Genomic DNA, 14,266 nt, shown 5'->3' with positions numbered 1-14,266 from the left:
GTCTGTCTTACAGCAGATCTGAAGAAGCCTCTGACTGAAGACTCTGTTGTTGTCTTCATTTTATGAAGAACTCTTCTTTGCACATTTATCTCCAGATGTTCTACAGGAGTCCCCAGAACACAGTCAGGCTTCTTTATTAACTTGTTGAGCTTTTTAAAGTCACATGCTCTGGTGCTGCTACCCGAACAGATGATGAGTCCTCTGGATTTTCTGACAAAGCAAATCAGGTTGAATTGTGGTAAATGCACTGGATAAATCAAAAAACATGATCTGCTTTGTCCAGATGACAGTGGGTTTGTTGAAGCACCTGGATGATGATTTCAGCACTTTCTGGTTTGGTTGAAGAAAAACATGTAGAAACGGAAGGGTCCATGGCTGAGGTGGAAGATTTAACATTTGAGGTGTGACAGGAAAGCTTAGGGTCAAAGGAGGGTGGGATGTCTGTTTGGCTGTGGACAGGAGAGGAGGATGCTGAGCGTGTTCCTAAACTGAATCTATTGAAGAATTTGTTTAGGTAATTGGCTCTGTCCAAACGTTTATCTGTCTAATCCTCCTTCTGCTCGAATCCTCTGACCAAACATCTTTAAAATTGTTTTGCTAGAGCTTGCTCCCCAGCTTCTTCCTGTAAACCTTCTTGCTTTCTCTTATCTTGACTTTAAGTTGCTTCTGCATACTCCTTAATATTTCCTAGTCCTCCTCTCTGAAGGCTCCTTTTTTCTTGTTCAGCAGTTTATTCAGGTATCATGTGATTGAGGGTTTGCTATTTGGGAAGAATATCACTAGATGGGGGTGTGTGTTATCCACACAGAGGTTAATATAATTGCTCACAACTAAATACATTTCAAATGGTGGCATTTAAAAAAAGAACATTACACTGACAGTCAAACATAGTGGTGGTAATGTGATGGCCTGGGGCTTGCTGCCTGGGAACCTGGACGATTTAAAGTATTCTATGAAATTAATACTTCTGATCTCTCTCATGAAATCCGGCAGGAGAATATCCAACCATTAGTTTGTTACCACTGATCCAAAGCACGCAATCAAGTTCATTGATAATGGCTCAAAAAACTAGTGACTAGAGTGGCCTAGTCAAAGTCTGAACTAAAATCTGATTCAAATGCGGTGACATGACCTTAAACAGGCTGTTCTGGTCTGACAATTATCTAGTGTAGGTAAACTAAAACAATTCTGCCAAGACGAGAGGCCAAAAATTCATTTTATTGTGTGTTTTCCTTCAACCGTCCATTCCCTCTATCTAAAACAGCAGAAGGATCAGAAGAAACATTCATCTGCTCAGTGGCTGTATTGTTTTTTATATTTTGATGAAAAGTTAACACCATTAGTGTTAGAGTGATGTGACACTTTGCTCTGAGTGGGACTGAATGCACACTCAAAAGAAAACATTTAACAAGCCTCTTCTTGTGCTAAACTATCAACAGGAAGTAGAATTTGGCAGATTATTTTTGGAAAGGACTGAAATGCTCCTTATGTCTGGATGTAATTATTTCAGAATGAGCACGCTGCCTGCGGTTTGGGAGGAAGACAGGCACAGAGAGGAATGTTTCTGCTGGTCACAACCTTTGCACCCTCCTAAATATTGGCTCCCAGATTCAACCTTTTGCTCCTTTCATGCTGGCTATAACCACACCATTGTAACTGCAACTGTGTTTTCTTCTTGTTATGCAAAGTTCAAATTTTTTGCATTAAATATAGCATGCATTTAAATAAAGATAGCAATATACAATGTGAGGCATTAATCATTTTAGAGTTTAAATATTAAACTACTTTCCATTTATCATTTTTAAAAAGTGGGCTGTAAAGGCAACTAAGTAGCCTACACACCACATTTTTATACCCACACCAAGTTAAAGACATTAAGTTTCTGGCATTGCCTTGTACTTGGCTAACTTTCAGGAGTGTTGGGGTGGATGCTTTAAACATGTGAATATTGAAGTCAGCACTTTCATAAAGGCAAAGAAGCTCCTCTGAGAGAGGAGTAGGTTGCAATCTCTGCTCGTTCCAGAAGTAAATCTGTCCGATGCTGCTCTTTCACTTCAAAATAACAGAACGTACTCGGAGGAAGAAGAAGATAGAAATGCTGCTGAAGCTTGACTGCAGCAGATGACTTTCTCATCAGACACGTTTCCTAAGATTAAGCAGCAAAGAAGATCACAGACCCATACAGGTACCGTAGTTAACAAAAATTTTTTATTTTGAGCACACACAAGTTACACACACTTCTACATACACTCTCTCTCCTTTTTTACAAAATGAAGCTTTGACAAAGCAAATATTTTTCAAGTTACACTCAGCATAAGACTTTAGAATGCAACTACCATGAACTGCTATGTCAAAGCACATCTGTAACATGAGAAAGTCTGCGCTTGGTAGAAAAGGTCGTATTTGGGCAATAATGGATGTTAAGCTATAATTGCTTCTGTTTGCTAACCACATTTTCAGCAAGCTCCAACAGCAGAGGGTATCTGAACGTCCTCTTCCTCCATGATTCTGGGATTCCCTGGAGACCGGTCTGCAAATACAATAAGATGACAAATGAATGCCGAGCTCTTGGAATACCTGAGCTCACTGTCAAACTAGAAAGAGTTTCACAACTATAAATAAGAATGAATGCAAAATATATTTCAAGGATTGTTTCTGATTAAGCCATGCAGAAAGCAGGGATTGGTTCAGGCTTTTGTTGACAGCACCAGTGTTGGACAGTATCCGCTAGGCTTACTGGAAATGATCTATAAAATAAAAGCCTACTTTTATTGCAGAAGCATAATCTCAACCTGGAAATTTTAGAAAAATGCACCCTTTAATTTAAGGATATTTAGTTGGTGGGAAATAAAAAAAAAATTCTCTCTGTGTCTTTTTTAAACAAAATGATTGCCACCATTACTGTGAATACGCTGTGCTCTTTATACCATTCCAGAAGGTAAGAGCATACAGAGAGAATGATCTTTGATATGATTATTTATTGCACCATCTCTCTAGGAGTCCAGAATCCGGGTTTCTCTTGTACACATTTGTTGCCCTAAGGACTGAGATGGCCATGGAAGAAGTTTGATTATGTGTTTGCTGAACCTTTCTTGCGTTGATCTGGTCAATGTCAACCTATGTTCTGGATTTCTGGCAGAGTCCCCCAAATTCTTCACAAATGATTTTTTAGTGTTCCCAAGAGTTGACCATTCACTCCCCAAACCCCCAGGGCCTTCGGACGAGAAACAGAACAGAACCCCAGCATTACATATCCTCCACCATGTTTATTCCTCATATTTACATAATAATTTTCAGTTCGCTGTTATGCTACTGCAATAAAAAAATGAATTCAATTTTTGGCTTTTTATACATCTTTACTGTTACATAGTCCTACAATATGTTGCATGATACTCAAGTCAGGTAAAGCTACAAGACAAAACAATTTTCTTTTTCTGCTTCTAATCATGTCAGTGACTGACATCCCCATTCCTACTGTACCTGGGCCCCGAAACAGGCTCCAATGAAGGAGGCTCTGCTGGCGGTGCATCCCCCGCGGCGAATTGTGTCCCTCACTGCCTCATCCAGCTGATTCAGAGACAGGACTCCATGCAGCGCTCCCTGGAATGCACCGGGCAAAGCTGGACACAGACAGTCACAGGGAAGCTTTTAATTATCTACAAAGCACTGTCATTTGCTGTACTATTTAGACACCATTAGTAAGGATGTGAACGGATCTAGCAAGGAGAACTTTAAAAGCTTTTTAAAACCTGAAACAGTCGACTCAGCAGGCCAAAATAAAAAATGAGGGAGGAGGGAGACCATTAGAGATCAAAGGCAAGAGGGCCTAATGATGAATCTACTTTCAGGAAGGGCGTGCAGGCAATGCCAAGTCAACAGACCTGAGTCCTGCTGCTATCTACTGGCTTACCTCATGTGTTAGTGAACACAGCAGGTATGAGCTGATGGGATGCTTTGGCTACGTTCTCCTTCACCTGGCTGATATGCGCTTCAGTCGAGACAGAGAAGAAGAGAAACAAGATTCAGCGGTTATTTTTAATCATAACAGAGAAACTGTAGTCTTACATAAAGATAACTTATGTTCTGCATATAAGACTTTTTTCTGTCCGTTTTTATTTAAAGGCTGAGTGAAATCACTTTCCTCTGTACAATATCAAGACAAACATTGGCATGTACAGCTTTTCTTGTAGAAAACCTCTAGGAAATGCTTAAAGCTGCTGCAGGTCTTTTCATTAACAGTGTCTTTGCTCGGTGGAATTAAATTTGAGAGGCATCCTGACTGAATTGAGGTTATGGCTCATTTCACATACTACTCAAGATTTCATTCCACCAGTTTCTTGTTTACTCTATCCCCTTGAAGCTATACTTTACAAACCCCAATTTCACAGTTTTAATTTCTAAGGTAAATACAACCAAATACTATATATATATATATATATATAAAAACCCTGCACGGTGGTGCAGTTGGTAGCACTGTTGCCTTGCAGCAAGAAGGTCCTGGGTTCAATTCCCAGCCTGGGGTCTTCAGGCATGGAGTTTGCATGTTCTCTCCGTGCATGTGTGGGTTCTCACCGGGTACACCGGCTTCCTCCCACAGTCCAAAGACATGCTTGTTAGGTTAATTGGTAACTCTAAATTGCCCTTAGGTGTATGAATGAGTGTTTGTGTGTTGACCTGTGATGGACTGGCGACCTGTCCAGGGTGTACCCTGCTTCTTGCCCATAGACTGCTGGAGATGGGCACCAGCTCCCCTGTGACCCACTATGGAATAAGCAGTAGAAAATGACTGACTGATATATAAACCCTTACCAATGACAGCCCTGTCCAGCTCCTGAGGGTTCTTCCTGTTCAGGTCATTCAGCTGAGCCAGAACTGAATCCAGTGCATTAGGATCTGGGCCTTTCAGAATGAAGTGTTCCAAAAACCTGATTTCACAGACCGACACACCAAGATTCAAGATTTCACTTTGTTTGAGACTGCACACATCATTGCCCCCACCTACCCCTCACCTTGCAGCAGCCAGAGTCACAGCCACACACATGTCATTGTTTTGGGTGACACGTATGGCACTCTCCACTTTCTCCAGCATCTCAGGTCTCCCAGCGAACATGGCGACAACTGGAGCAAGCTTGGTGACACTGTCTATTTGGCAGTCCACGTCGCAGCCTTAAAAACATACAACAGGATAAAAACTTTGAACATTATATATCAGGTGCCAGCTGGTAGGAGTGTGAGTCTAAATTATTTTACCTGATTCTTCTTTTCCAGCATCAACATTTCTTAAGAAAGCCTTCAAGCTCCCGTTTCTCCACGGACCATCAATGGGAAGAATGGCTTTGGGACCTAACCAGTAAAACAATGAGCGGTTTTATGGAGGTAAGATCACTAGATAAATTTCAATATCACACAAGGATATCATGAGTATTTGCGGAATGTAGTTTCGATGGTGATGATTTCATATATTAAAGGAATAACTCTATTCCAACCAGCCTAGCCCTTATAATATTTTAGCTCATTTTGTAAAATCAGGAATAAATTCTGTTTAACCACCTCTTTCTGCATTATTTCACTATCCAAATCAAGACCTGATCACTGCCAGACCTTTAGAATCAAGAAAATCACCTAACTAGAAACTGTCTGACACCATGAAGTAGATTAAAGGATCCTAAAAAGCAACATATTATCCCCAAACAAAAAAAAACTAAAAATCAAGAACAGAAAATAAATGAGTTACTGACTATCTATCTGCCTGAAAACTGCTACACACAATTTCAAAGGTTTTAGGACTCCTGCAAAGTACTGTGAGGGTGATGATCCACTCCATGTTTAGGATTCATGGTGGAAGTCGTGCTTCAAATTTTCTCCAGATGGGAGAAACATGAAACAGTGGTGACCCTTGCCAGGAGTGGCTGGCCAATGGGCATGACTCTAAGAATGCAACAAAAACTAATTCGGAAAATTTTCTGGATTATTTTCTGTGGATTGTTGAGACCAAAGGGAAACTTTTTGGAGGATCAGCTTTTTTGTTTTTTATTATATTTTGTTATATCTGGTGTCAGACTTTCACAGAGTTTAAAAACATACAGTCAAACATCATGGTGGGGCTCTGGGGCTCCTTTGCTACGCCAGGAACTGGATAATTTGTGGTGATTGGTGGAACTAAAAATTCTGCTCTGTACCAGAAAATCCTAAAGGAGAATGTCTGACCTTCAGTTAGTAACCCTAAGCTCTGCCTTATTTGGGTTAGGCAGCAGGACAATGATCCAAAGCACATCAGCAACAAAAACACAGGTTTTGCAGTGTCCAAGTCAAAGTCCAGAATTATTGCCAGTTATCAAAACTTCTTGATGGCAGTTGTTGTCACCAAGGGTGACACAACAGATCATTGCATTTAAATTGTAAATGCACTGAAACTATTTAGTGCTTTTTCATTTATTTGAACCGCTCAAAGTGCTTTACGCTAGCGCCACACTCACCGTCAATTCTTACACCAATAAGCAGATCGGTAGGCAACTTGGGGTTAGGTGCCTTGCCCAGGGGGACAAGGACATGCAATGGGAGGAAGCTGGAATCAAACTTAGAAGTTTCAGATTGCACGATGACTACTCTTCCCACAAAGAAAAACTCACCCCACAGTTGTTTGGGAAGTAATTACTATTCCTCACAGGACCAAGTCCGTTTGGATAGCTTTTCCCCTTAATAAATCAATTCATGATTCAGAAACTGTTTTTGTATTAATTCAGGTTATCTTTGTCTGATATTAAAACTGCTTGGTTATCTGAAACATTAAGAGTGACAAAAACAGAAAAAATCTGAAAATAGCGGAATAGTTTTTCATAGCACTTCAGATGTGAAATGCAGTAGGCAATAACATTTCCTCATACTTTCTTGAGTTTAGGTTTCTGTAGGTGGAGTTTTATGTTCAGTTATGATGAAAACAACTCCAAACAATGATGATGTAATCAATTCAAGACATACAGCTGTGTGCAGTTTAGTGGACCCAAAGGTGTACTGTGCTGCTATGGTAATTTACTGCAGAACTGTATTTTACATGTCATCCTAGCGGTAAAACAAGGCAGCAAACATTTACAGTGCAACAGAGAGTGCAACCAAGAATAGGAAAGTTGTGCCTCCTGCCACATTTATATGGACAGGTACTGTCCCTTCATCAAAAAGAAACATACAGAAGGTTTTAACAGATTGTAACATCCTTTCTAACCAGTAAAGTTGGTCATTAACACATATGGAAATGAACAGAAAACAGAAATTCTTTGAAGAGCAGAGCAGTCACAGTACCTCCTTTTTTCCTGTAAGGATCATTGAGGGGCAGATCGTACACTGTTCCTGGCCCAAAGAACTCGTAGAAGCGCTTGGTCAGGTGTTTCACATCGACATCTATCAAAACATGGGTACATTTTGCAAATAATAATAAGTTAGAGCTCTGAAAATATCTTGTTGGTGCAGGCCACACTTCTTGCTGCCAGTTTGGGTGAAGTCCAGTACCTCCACACTGACTCAGTGACTCCAGCAGGACGTACGCCTGGTCTCCATAGCAGGTCTGCTCGCCCGTTGTCCTACGGTAAAAAGGATTTGCTGACTGAGGCCGAAACTCTGGACAGGGTTCCAGATCAGAGAGAACTTCTTTCAGCCTGTCTGAGTTGTAAATCCAGTGCATTGGCTGGGCTGTAGGGGTTAACAGAACCAGAGGACGTGAAAGATAGCAGAACATTGAAAAATACTTTTTTTTTCTGCTTTCCTAGAGTGTTTTACCTGCTGTTGATGGTCTGTCTGTAACACGAGATACAGCGCCTTGTAAAAGTATTCACACCCTTTAACTTTCTTCACATTTTGTAAAGTTCCAGTTACAAACTATAATGTATTTTACCTGGATTTTAGCTTATAGATCCACACAAGGTAGTGCAAAATTGGAAAGTAGAGTTAAAAGAATGTATGGTTTAAACGATAAAAATAAAAAAATGAAATCTGAAAAGTTTGGGGTGCATTTGGATTCATCCCTCTTTATTCTGATACCCCTAGGCTGCATATAGAGAGTATTAATTAGGGAGGCAGCCAGGAGGCCCATGGTGACTCTGGGGGAACTGCACAGATCCACAGCTCAGATGGGAGACTCTATATACAGGACAACTATTAGTTATGCACTCCCTAAATTTTACATTTATGGAAACGTGGCAAGAAAAAAATCATAAAAAGTCCAGGTTGGAGTTTGCTATAGCCATGTTGGGGACACAGAAATATGTGGTAGAAATATATATGTTTTATTTAGTCTGGATAGGGAATCTAGTCAGACTCAAAGGTTGTTGGAGCTAAAGACAGGGCAGTCCTGAAAACAAAACTGTCAATAAAGACTTCAGATTGGGGCGGAGCTTCACCTTGCAATGAAACAACAACCCTAAATGTTCATCCAGAGCTTTAATAGAATGGTTTAGATCAGACCACATTCATGTTTTAGAATGACCCAATCAAAGTCTAGACCTAAATTCAACTAAGAATTTGTGCCGAGCCTTAAAAACTGATGTGCACAGACTCACCCCATCCAGTCTGGTTCAGCCTGAGCTATATTTCAAATAAGATATGGCAAAAATGTGCTCTTTAAATGTGCAAAGCTGTTAGGGACATTACCCAAAAGGTCATTCTACATATGAACTTTTCAGATTTTTCTTGTTGTTAAAAAGCTTGAGAACTGTGTTTCTCCATTAATTATGTTAGATTTTAGAGTATATTAAAACTAACATGGTAGGAAGAAAGAATGCAGTTGTTGTTTTAGATTTGTTTATCCCTCTAGCTTTTATGGAGACATATGTAATCAACATGGCTCAGAAATGAAGGTACCTCCCTCGAGCCATATCAGCATGTCCAGATGTTTCTAACAGATAATGCGTCTTTGCACTAAAACACTTAAGAAAGCAACAACATTTGGTTTTTAAATATTCTGAGCTTTTAAAGAAAACTGCAAATGTATTGATTTTTATAACAAACCTATAAGTAAATGGGCCAAATAGAACTGCATGAGGAATATTTAAATTTTTGTATTATCTGTAGGTGGTGTAATTCTTACCTGCTGCATCAGCCACCGCTGCCCCCATAATGGCCCCAATGGCTCTGTCGGCCACGCTCAAAGCCATCTGCTTCTGTTAAACCACACACAAGACAAACATGATAAGGGTTTCATATGACTTTAAAACATCTAGTACTAAAAAACAACTACTGCTTGAAAAGAAAGTCTGCGAATTTCATTAGAGAAGTAGAAATATATCTCACTACCGTTGTTGGGAAACAGTCTAATGTAGCTTGCGGCTAAAAATACTTGATGGATGCAGAGCAGAGAATCCATATGCAGAAGTAATTGTGTTCAATTCTCATTGGGGTATAAGCTTGTTTCCTGACATGTTGATATCAGGTTGGCCTGTTAAGTTATACAACACAGCTATAACTATAATATATCAACAGACTGTAAAAACATCATCACTAAAATAACATTTTTGTTTGTGAATTAATGTGTAATTGAATATTTATCTGCACATTTTTAGATTATCATTGTAAAATCTCTCAAAACATTAGATTCTGCTACAAAAATGATCAGTTGCATACACAAACACATGTTTTTGATTCCTACCTCAAAGTCCAACCTTGTCCTGAGAGGCTATGCCTTTAAGTGCTGCTTCAGTCAGTTTTCTGGAAGGGGCCAAATGAGCAATCAGCCAAGTGATAAGAACAGCCAATCACATGCAGCCCATGGGATATTGTTATTCAACACAACCAATAGAGCCCCATTATTGAACACTCTGGGATATCCTGATTTTGGGTTCCACCTGTGTTCCTGGGGGACAAAAAAAATGCTCTTTTGAAGATTGCCTTAATAATATTATGTATAAAAATATATTTGCCAATTTCTTTTTAATGCCCTTTCTAATTTCAGTCCTGAGGAAACATAAATATTCACAATTTTTTAAGAACGTTCCGCTCCCTAAATACCAGTTTTAGCAAATAAAGTCCTTTTTTCATAAATGAAAGAAAAGAGAGAATTGATTTATTAGCATTAACCAAGCCTTGCAGTGTGAAAAATCGGCAAAAAGTGATAAAAAATCCAAATTTAAATTTTCTTCTTCATCCCATTCCTGCAAAATGGTAAATTTACAGTACATGAAAAATATCTTTGACGAGTAAAAGGATAAAATTGTAAAATAAATTCCATCACAAGGAAATAAAAGAATAAATAAAAAAACAGAAACAAATTGCAATGACAATGTGTTAAAAATTGGCTTACATAAAAATAGCTGTTAGGAAACTGGATTGCTCTATTTAGTTTAAAAGCCGTATTGAAGACAATAAAAAATTAAAATTCCCCCCGAAATACACAACTTAGCAAAATATTATGCAATTTGCATAAATCAGCCAAATATACAGTTAAAAAAACAATAAACTCAAGAACATTAGGAAACTCAAAGCCTTTTCTATGAGGAGCTGACTGAGATTGTTCAGGAACACTGCAAGAAGCCGGAGACTGCCCATGATCCACGTTTGCAGCAGGTTGCAGCAGTTTTCATTTATTGTTCCACAAAACAGAATCCCAAAACCTCCTTGGTTTATTCATATAACTGGGAGCAAATACAAATTTTCTTGCAGATTTTTCTTGAGCTTTTCGATCAGTAGTGGTGTAGGTCTTAGAGTTCAGACGTGGAGATCTTCAGCATTTAGTATGTGCCTTACTGTGGAAGCTGATACCTCAGTCCCTATCAACAGTCCAGGTATTTGAGGTGTTCTATCTCAACCACAAATAATACAACTAAAGAAGCCCTTGATTGGTTGCAAATTTGTGCTCTTATGAGAAGATCTTTTCAGAACAGTTGAATACATGTAAGAATACAGTAGACATCAACAATGGGGTTTGGTTTTGAATTTGAATAATAAACCTTGCAATATTAGTTATATTTGAACAGTTTTGCATAAAATGTTTATTGCCATTTCTGATAACCTGACACCAGGGAGTGAATTACTTTTAAAGACTTTGTGTGTCATTTTGATTTGACACACTCGTTTTCTTCCTCTATCTTTCAGTCCTTTGCTCCCATCTTGTCCGTATCCAGCTGACCCCCCAGTGTTACCGCTACAATGAGCCCCTGTTAATCCAGTCCTGTCGCCACTTATCCCAGGCCTCTCATGGGTATTCCAGCCCACTAATTTCTCTCCTGACCCCCTAAAACAACAAAAATAGAGCACCGAGGGTACAGTCAGGCAATCAATAGCTGTAATTAGATAACAATGAACAAAAGCTGCTGTGGTCCCCTTCTGTGTGACCCCACTCTGGTCTTCATGCTGAGTTACTTCCTGCTACACTATACTGCTTTTAAGTGCAGAAAAGTGCAAGAGTAAATGTATTAAATGAGATTTCATGCTTAGAACTGAATTAGATTGGTATTATAGATGACAGTGATTAATTTAGGCTCTAATAAAGATCTAATGTGTTCAGATTTATAAGAAAATGCTAAGTCACCAGTACAGCTGAGATGAATCTTGAAATGGTTAATCTGCGGTATACATAAGAGCTTTTGCTGTCTCTGCCTGGGAGATAACATGCCCTTCACAGAGAGATGAAAGAGATGCACAAATAGATCAGCTGCCATCACCAGATCAAATGACACAATGAGCAGGAGGAGTCTCTATAAATTACACTCCTAACAGAAATGCAAGATGATATGAGGATTTGATGAGGAGTGGAGGGATGGCTCTGTGCTGCTTGATGGCTAAGCCTTCAAATGGATGCTCTCATGGCTTTCTTTAACTCCCTGTGTGGTTCTCAGTCTTCTTTTTTCAGGTTCAATATGAGTGTTATGGCTACAATAAGCAAAATAAAAGAACAAGGATGTGCTTAAGCAAAAATAGTGCTTTGAGCTCAACCAGCAACAAAATGTCCACAGAACACATTAAACAAAGCTGAATATTATGTTGCATAAAGACATTTAATTATACCATGCCTCTGTTATGTCAACATTTAGTGCAAATTCGCTTTCCATTGCTAATTTCTGTGGGAATACAAACATTTCCTGGGTTGGTCAAATGAAATCATGTCTGTTTGCTGCATTGCTTTCTTATTCAGTCTATGCTAACTGTCTCATTACAGCAGGGTGCCTCACACCTCACCCCTCTTACTGATTCAACACGACTCAGATCATCTGTTATCACCACATTTATGTCAAGCAGGTGGCCACAGGCGGCTCTCTCATTGATCGGTCCAGATTTCCACTTGAGCGCTCCTCTTTAGGCCCCAGAGACTTCACTTTAATAAAAGCACATTGATTGATTATTATGATTTGTGTTTATGGTCTGACAGCAATCATTACTGTTTCTGTTTCCCATACACTGTAGTACATTATTTTCTACTCAAATGTCACGCCGCTCAGCAGTTCTTTGGTTTCCTCCTTTTCATCCCATCCCAGAATAAAAAAAAAAATGGGAGCATGTACCACTAATGTCTTACTGTTCGGACCCCAACCATGGACTACAACATAGTAGATTATGGACTCTGAACTATACATGATCAAAGGCCAGTATTAACTTTTCTACACTTTTCGGTGTCACACTAACTTGCGTCTAACCCAGCCCACGAAGAGGAGGACTCATAGCTGACTCCCCTGTGATGTCACTGTTTGAACAAAAATGCTGTGTTCCAACATGGCGGCCTCTACCACACAGATTTCCAGCAGGAGAACTGGACGGAGAGACACAATGCATTAATGTCTCCTTGCCAGCGAGCAAACATAACTCTTTAATTTCGATCCAAAAGTGACTACGATCACGCCGATCATATGCAACAAAATTAAGTGGTGAATTGCTGTTCGAGTACCCAGTATTCATTCATAAAAAAGTTGTCATAAGACAATCATGGCTTGACTTTTCTTCTGAGGCCTCTAGAAGCAGCTCTAATTGAAGCGGATTTCCCCCCAAGGCCTAGAGAATAAGGCATCGGGACTACAGCATCGCACGCATAAGTTAGTTTCAAAACTAACTTAACCTCATTTCCAGATTCCTCCAGATAATCATTGGTTCTCAAACATAAATGACATTGAATGAAATTGTTGCATCATTTTATTAGTCATGGCGTTTAACCATCTTTGATTAATTTGTTCATATTGAATATAGAGTTCATTGGTCTTCCTTATTCTTTCATTTTGTTTGGTAGTTTAGTTTGATTGTATAGTATAGTGAAGAGTTTGTTGATTGAAATATGTTTGACTTTGAGTTGACTTATTTTTATTAATAAATTCTTGTGTTTTAAGAAATTGTGTGAATTTATTCCATGTGTGTGCAGAGTTTTGCTGTTCAGTGATGTCAGAGCTTGTTTCACCCCTTTCACTATTATCCTAATACCTCCACCTGATAGGGCTGGTATTCACCGGACAACACTTAACAGACCGAATTATTATTTAATAAAATATTAAAATAATAATATTAAATAAAAAAATAATATATTCATAATAATAATCACAACATTACAAACAAAACACGGGGGTTTTGGTTTTGGAGCAGTAACAGGTCCGCCCGCACACAGAGAAATTCTGCTGGCGTTAGATCAATTATATAAGACGACAGATGTGAACACAGTCATCATGATAACACCATCTTGAATCTGTTTGTCAGCTCATCTGAGAGCATGAATGTGGCATTGAGTCATTGCTACCTTTGGTTTTCAGAAGTGATGAACATATATTTTAAATATATATAGTTTTTGTTTTTATTTAGCTTTTAAATTAAAGTTGAAACCTGAATTTTTATAAAAAAATATTTTACCATATGTTTTCATGAGACAACACTTAAGATATTACACTTTGACACAATGTAAAGTAGTGTACAGCTTGTATATCAGTGTAAATTTGCTGTCCCCTCAACACAGCCATTCGTTTCGAAGCCACTGGCCACAAAAGTGAGTACACCCCTAAGTGAAAATGTCCAAATTGGCCATGTTCCCTCCACAGTGTGATGTGACTCGTTAGTGTTACAAAGTGTCAATAGGGAGCAGGTGTGTTATATCTGGTGTCATTGCTCTCACACGTCACAGAGTCCAACATGGGACCTCATGGCATAAAGTTCTTTGAGGATCTGAAAAAAAGAACTGTTGCCCAACATAAAGATGGCCTAGGCCATGAAACGATTGCCAACGCCCTGAAATTGAGCTGCAGCACGGTGGCCAAGACCATACAGTGGATTAACAGGACAGGTTCCAATCAGAACAAGCCTCCCCATGGTCGAC

At 39.1% G+C, this 14,266-nt stretch overlaps 1 pseudogene; it reads right to left on the bottom strand.

Annotated features, from left to right (window-relative positions):
- Positions 1–2,186: 2,186 nt before the first annotated feature.
- Positions 2,187–9,695, bottom strand: LOC124857767 (annotated as a pseudogene).
- Between the last annotated feature and the right edge of the window lie 4,571 nt (positions 9,696–14,266).

This window comes from Girardinichthys multiradiatus, chromosome 21 (assembly GCF_021462225.1).
Source record: "Girardinichthys multiradiatus isolate DD_20200921_A chromosome 21, DD_fGirMul_XY1, whole genome shotgun sequence".
In the NCBI taxonomy this organism is placed as follows: Eukaryota; Metazoa; Chordata; class Actinopteri; order Cyprinodontiformes; family Goodeidae; genus Girardinichthys; species Girardinichthys multiradiatus.
This window is presented reverse-complemented; position numbering and strand designations above follow the sequence as displayed.